Below are 7,251 nucleotides of genomic sequence, written 5' to 3'. Positions count from 1 at the left end.
CGAGCGCCTTCTAAAGGCTGACCCTTTCTTCTTCAGGGGCAAACTGGAAAAACACATATTTTATTTATATGAGAATCAGATGATTCAGAATACATTTATTCCATGTTTAGAAAAATATAAAATTATGTTATAATTATATTTAACATCACTAAATAATATTATAATTTGTCAAGATACTTGAAGTATTCGAATGAATACCAAAAAAGAAAAGTATGGAAGTGTAAAGATTATATAATGAATGAAACTAAATCGCGTGTCACTTAATTTAGCAAATTATAAATATAAACTATACATGAACGAACGAATAGATTTCAAAACACGCAGAAACTCTAGCACTTTCGAATAGTTGACTGACCATTCTTCTTCAGGAGTAAAACGGGTAAAGAATGTGGGGTAATAAACATGTCATGAAAATAATGTACACGTCACGTGAGCAGGAAGTGTTTGTAGAGGTGGCCATGAAAACTGACCAATCCCAATTGAAGAAGAGTCTGCTATTATGAAAAGGAAATGTCGAGGACGCATGTTTAGCTCAAGGAAACAAACTATTGAATAGTGCGATAATAATGAAAAGAAATACTTACGCATACACACATAACGATAATTATGACTATTCTCTAATATATAAAGATTATAGCGTATTTAAGAGACCAAAATAAAATAAAACTGAGAAAAATATAATAAAATTTAAAGACTAAATCATTAAAATGAAACCATTCTATTAAAACTTATTTTATTTCATTTATTCGTTTGTTCTTTAAGGGGTGAAAAACAATAAAACAATAGAACAGCATAAAAAATTGGAATACCCTTTTGTAGTCTCACAAAACGGTAAAACAACCTAACAATGGCCTAACTTGCAAATAAAAACTAAATATTCACTGACTTGGAAACATTTTCTACTTTGTTGAAACATAAATTAAAAATTGACAGCGCTGGACTAACTTACCAATTAACTAACTCTCTTAATGAGTGGCCGCTTCGCTAATTCACCCACGCTGGTGATTTTATACAATATTTTTTTCCAAAAATCTCACGAAAATTCGGGTCATAATGTCAAACCTAGATATTCAGGAAATTTCTAGCCATCACATATTATGCTAAAATTCCCTCTAGCAAACAATACAAAAAGACTAAATTTATAATATCAAAACGTAGTTCGCAACATTGCCCCTCCCTGAACAATCCTAATACAGAAATAAAACAATAATATATTAAACTCAAACTTACATAGCTGGTAATAAGGGCACTATTTACAATTAACATTAATTATAATGTCTATTTTGGAATATTTATTTTTAAAAATAAATATTTCAAAATAGACATTATAATTAATAAAAATAAATATTCCAAAATATACATTATAATTAATAAAAATAAATATTCCAAAATAGACATTATAATTAATAAAAATAAATATTCCAAAATAGACATTACAATTAGCAAATCATTAAGCATACGTGTCAAACAAAGTACAATCACATTTCTGGTTAGCATAAAAAATCGTTTTCGTTATCTTTTTTACTCTCTAAGCTGTCCAGTCATCAAATCCTTTTGGTGTTTTCTTCTTCATGACTTAAATACCTCTTGTCCTTTATCTTCACTTGGGGAGTAAATTGTCAAGTGAAGTCACTGGTGGCCGTAATCCTGTTGATACTCTAGAACTAGTTTCGACAGGTACCTTAGGCTTTCCAGCAAGTTGACTTATCTCTGGCGGAGCCTTCGCCGAAGTTAGGCATTTGGCTGTTATTCTGTCAACGTCCTTCTATGGATCACAATAGATGACTTCCGGCTTGGACAACCTATTCTTGCGGATTTTGTTATTTTGCACTCCACGTCGGCTGTCTTCATTAACCTGTACGCCTATCTTTATGGCTACTTGAATTCAATATCTGGTGGTGTAATTGTCGTATAGTGCATTACGGTGTAATTGTTATATAGTGCATTACGGTGTAATTGTTATATAGTGCATTACGGTGTAATTGTTATATAGTGCATTACGGTGTAATTGTTATATAGTGCATTACGATTTTCCGGTCATACACTATGAATTTGTTTGAAGCAAGTCTATACTCACATCCATGTCTCTCACAGGAAGACAGTTCTCTATATGCAGTCTTCCTCAATGTCAATTATCTATACATCCATGTAAGAAAATTTACCATGGTGAGAGTGGTATCCAATTTTTCGGTCGCTGGAATTTTATACCACTTGCTGTTCGCGTCAATCCATCTTTTACTTCATCTCTAGAAGAAACTTACCACCTTTCCTTACTAAATCGGGTTGGACAATAATAGCTGTAGAACCAATGTTGCAATATTGCAGGGCTTCCTATCAATAAAACCGTTGACTAATGAACTGGCTTATTTAAATGATACAATGCTTATTGCTATTTGAATAGATGGAGTATTCTCCTCCTCAAAAATATCGGCTACTTGGTCCAATGTCAATGATTGATTTATCACAGTTCGGATGTAATGTCTAAGTTTTCTTTGGGTATAAAAATTTCCCTTTCTGATATCAATCGGATGCAGTTCTAACAATATGTTCTTTTAAGTTACAATTGAAAAACCCTCTGTCCTATGGTTTACTTTCTTCATCCTGATTAAATAATTCCCCAATTCATCCTTTGATTTCTTCTAGACTTCCATCACAAGTAGATGATGCTTCTACACTTCGTGTTTCTATAACCCCTCAATTATGCTTTTAGGTGTTTATCTGCAACTTTAATTGATTCATATTCCATACGTCAACTGTATAGTTTTCTCTAAAAGTTTGCATCTACTTTTCTAAATCTAATTTACATGCCTGTATCTAATATGGCATCTATGGATTGGTCATATACTAACAAATCCATCATTTCACATGAAGCACCAGGGTAAGACAACTAGGTAAGTTTTTTATACCTTAGAATCTATGGATTGGTCATATACTAACAAATCCATCATTTCACATGAAGCACCAGGGTAAGACAATTGCTAAGTTTTTTATACCTTGGAATCTATGGATTGGTCATATACAAACAAATCCATCATTTCACGTGAAGCACCAGGGTAAGACAACTAGGTAAGTTTTTTATACCTTGGCATCTATGGATTGGTCATATACTAACAAATCCATCATTTCACATGAAGCACCAGGGTAAGACAACTAGGTAAGTTTTTATACCTTGGCATCTATAGATAGGTCATATACAAACAAATCCATCATTTCACGTGAAGCACCAGGGTAAGACAACTAGGTAAGGTTTTTTATACCTTCCGCAAGTTTAGTCGAACTTCCGTCCTATTTCGTTACTCTGCTCCTAAACTTTGTCTTGGAAACTTCATTCTAATGAGCTACTCCGAACTTGTTGTACGAGGCAGCCACCAATGCTTGATAACTGTCAAGTGAGGGGCTCGACATGGCCAGGTGGCTAGAGCGCTTGACTCCTAATCTGAGGGTCGCGGGTTTGAATCTCCGTTCTATTCAGCGGTGGGGAAATTATAAGTGACGGTCAATCCCACTATTCGTTGGTAAAAGAATAGCCCAAGAGTTAGCGGGGAGGGTGACGACTAGCTGCCTTCCCTCTTTCACTACTAAATTAGGAACGGCTAGCGCAGATAGCCCTCGTGTAGCTTTGCGCAAAATTCAAAACAAACAAATTCTCAGTTGAGAGATTGCCTAATGTTGTTAATTTGGTCACTTTAAATGGGCAGCAACATAAAAGACTTATTGTTCACTATCCCATCTGTTCTCTTTAAAAAATAATTTAATCTGGTCATGGTATACCTCCTTTGGTATCTTTTTGTCATCGTCTGTTGGTTTCTCAATTGGGCAATACTATGGAACCGCCCTGCTAAGTTTTGTGATTTGATGATTGTTTGTTAAAAATCATAAAGCTATACAATAGCGGGGCCGTAGGAAGCGGTAGGGTAAAATTTCTTATTTCAATTCAATACACTACGTTGTGTGTCTTCAGTATTTGTAGTTAAATTGTCTCAATATTCAATCTAATAGCATTAAATTTTCAAAACATTTCTTGAAGCCAGACCCCCTAGAAATGCCAATGTGGCAATGACCTGAACACTCCAAAATTGCTCCCTACGGCAATGAATAGGCTATCTGTACTGTGCAGAGTGAACATATAAAACCGACTTTTAGCGTTCTAAGCCCTCAAACTTATCGCTGAGCCACCGAAAGAGGGCTTGGCTTGATGAGGTAGTGATACAACTGGAGTAGTCCAGCCGGGAAGATTCTACAGTCATGGGTAGCATAATAGTAGCAATGCCTGGAGTAGTCCAGCCGGGAAGATTCTACAGTCATGGGTAGCATAATAGTAGCAATGCCTGGAGTAGTCCAGCCGGGAAGATTCTACAGTCATGGGTAGCATAATGGTAACAATGCCTGGAGTAGATCAGCCAGGAAGATTCCACAGTCATAAGTAGCATAATAATAACAGTGCCTGGTTTAGATCATCCGGGAAGATTCTACAGTCATAGGTAGCATAATAGTAACAGTGCCTGGTTTAGATCATCCGGGAAGATTCTACAGTCATAGGTAGCATAATAGTAACAGTGCCTGGAGTAGTCCAGCCGGGAAGATTCTACAGTCATAGGTAACATAATAGCAACAGTGCCTGGTGTAGACCAGATGGATTTTCTTTTTCTAAATTCCGTATTTAATCGGATTTGGGGTTGAAATTCTCAGGCAGGTGTAATTGGACAAATGGCTTATTTGATCCTTATATTTACAAATTAATTTTCCAGATGTTTTATCCTGTTATTGATGTTCTCGTTGATATCTTCTTGTACTTCTTCAGGTTTGTTATTATAACATTTACCAACGCTTTCCGAAGTATGAGTGTGACCCTTAGGTACATACCTCTGCTTTCTTATAGTCAACAGCACTTACTACCAAAAATCTTGGGCTACTCTATTTGACCGAATAGTGTGATTTGAGCGTCATTCTTATTGTACACCCATGGCTCTAAAGTACGGACCGCATTTTTAGGCAACGGAAACCATCAGGCCATGCTATATTATAATATTTAAAGAAAGGTAAAATAGCAAAAGCTACAAAAAAGCATTGCTTGACTTATTAATTGAAAGCTGACAGTTTAACTTCTAGTTAACAAGAGTCTCAGCTCGAGTTATAGCTTTGCAAATTATTTTATCTAAAAGTGAGTGTGCACAAATAATATAGAAATTAATGCAGACAACTGGAAGATTTTGTGCTTATATTTTTAAAAACATACCGTGAAATATTTCTGTTTATATAATCCTTATTATTTTTCTGCTTGGAGTAGTGAAATGTTTTATTCGAATTGTTTTCTATTTTTACAAAAAAAATAGTTTGTTTATAATTAAGCACAAAGATACACTCTGGACTATTTGTGCTCACTACACGTATCGAAACCCGATTTCTAGCGTTAAAAGTCTGCAGACGTACCACTGGAGGCCACTGGTACGTAAAGTCCATTGAGAGGTTATTAGTAGTTATTCTTCATGGCTAGCGTCTGAAGTCGTATTATCTGTGTTTATACATTAGTTTCCACTGGTAACACAGTACAACCTAATTATAAATTATAAATAAAACTAAATTTTATATTTTATATCAATTTTCGGTCTTGTACGCTGCCATCTATTGGGAAACCAGATTCGTTATCGTTAAATGTCAGTTATTCTAAACCGGGAATGTGTGTTTTATTTGCAAACACCCTTATCTCTGGTGTTATTTGATCTGGAAAACAGGTTTGAACAATAGTATCAACACTTTCAAGAGATATAGAGCAAAAAAAAAGAAAAAAAAGGTGGAGTGTAAAATAACAAATTTGGAAATTTAATCATATTTGCTGATTTAAATAAGTAAAAAATAAATAAACGGATTAGTGAACAGTACTTTCGCAATTTATACAAGCTTCAAGAATCAATAAAAAATGTGCAATTATTATTTTCGTTCTTTTTTCTCAGATCGTTGGTATTTGAAGCCTGAATAATACCGTATGGGCTAAACGGCTAGGTCAAAGACTTCAAGATTCAAACTTGTAAATGTTTGTGAATTTCATCTGCTGACCAGAGGAAATATATCGAATCAGCAACACCCGCCGCCTCCGACATGACTACTGGATTGACTGTAAATTTTAAACCACACTTAAGTGCAGAGTGTGTTCAGAAACATATCAAGGTTTGAACCGTGGGCCGTTTCCGTAGTCAGGTACGTTAACCACTACAGTCCTTGCCTGGCTATTTTTAGTTCTCGGGTTAAAACAAAATGAAAAATATTGGACGTAGTTGGTATATAGAGATGCTAGTTTTTCTAATAAGGCAAGATGATAACAATTTTTAATCTTTGTCTCCAAATTAAAGGAATACAAAGAGATAGTTTAACACCTAAATTTAAGGTTAAATGTATGGACTGATAAACACACAAACTAATATACAGTGTTAAAAAAAAGACAATACAGTAGACAAATATATGTAGAGGAGGTAAAGGATTAAATGGACAGACAGGAAGACTAGACGGACAGGAACAGACTGACGGCAGAAAAATTATTTATGGTTAAACAGGTTATCGGGGAGGCTGACAAGTAAAAACAGTCTACGATATTGAGATGTTAACATTCAGTTTGTTTTATGTTCTATTGTAGTTTACTTACGTCGTCGCCGATCCAGTTCGCTTCAATCTGGTTTAAACCGCTTTAAACGTTTTGTTCCTTTGTGTTTCCGATATCGAACGTAGTTGCGCCTTTTGAATAAGAAGACGAGTAAAAGAAAATAAATCGTACCACATAAGTTAGTAGCAATCAATAATAATAATAACTAATTCATAGGAGTAAAAGAAAATAAATCGTACCACATAAGTTAGTAGCAATCAATAATAATAATAACTAATTCATAGGAGTAAAAGAAAATAAATCGTACCACATAAGTTAGTAGCAATCAATAATAATAAATGAATTAGTTATTATTATTGATTGCTACTAACTTATGCGGTACGAATTATTTTCTTTTACTCGTATGAAGTAGTTATTATTATTGATTGCTACTAACTTATGTGGTACGATTTATTTTCTTTTACTCCTATGAATTAGTTAACGAGTAAAAGAAAATAAATCGTACCACATAAGTTAGTAGCAATCAATGATAATAACTAATTCATAGGAGTAAAAGAAATAAATCGTACCACATAAGTTAGTAGCAATCAATAATAATAACTACTTCATACGAGTAAAAGAAAATATTCGTACCGCATAAGTTAGTAGCAATCAAT

At 34.3% G+C, this 7,251-nt stretch overlaps 1 long non-coding RNA gene across 1 annotated transcript in view; it reads left to right on the top strand.

The window, feature by feature from the left end:
- Positions 1-7,251, top strand: part of LOC111086597 — a 44,893-nt gene that overhangs the window by 13,029 nt on the left and 24,613 nt on the right. The window contains exon 2 of the long non-coding RNA XR_002611343.1: positions 5,952-6,195. This is a non-coding gene — a long non-coding RNA (uncharacterized LOC111086597). The remainder of the gene's footprint in view (positions 1-5,951; positions 6,196-7,251) is intronic.

This window comes from Limulus polyphemus, unplaced genomic scaffold, assembly GCF_000517525.1.
Source record: "Limulus polyphemus unplaced genomic scaffold, Limulus_polyphemus-2.1.2 Scaffold1235, whole genome shotgun sequence".
NCBI classification, from domain to species: Eukaryota; Metazoa; Arthropoda; class Merostomata; order Xiphosura; family Limulidae; genus Limulus; species Limulus polyphemus.
The sequence above is the reverse complement of the archived record's forward strand: the minus strand, read 5'-3'. Positions and strand labels throughout refer to the sequence as shown.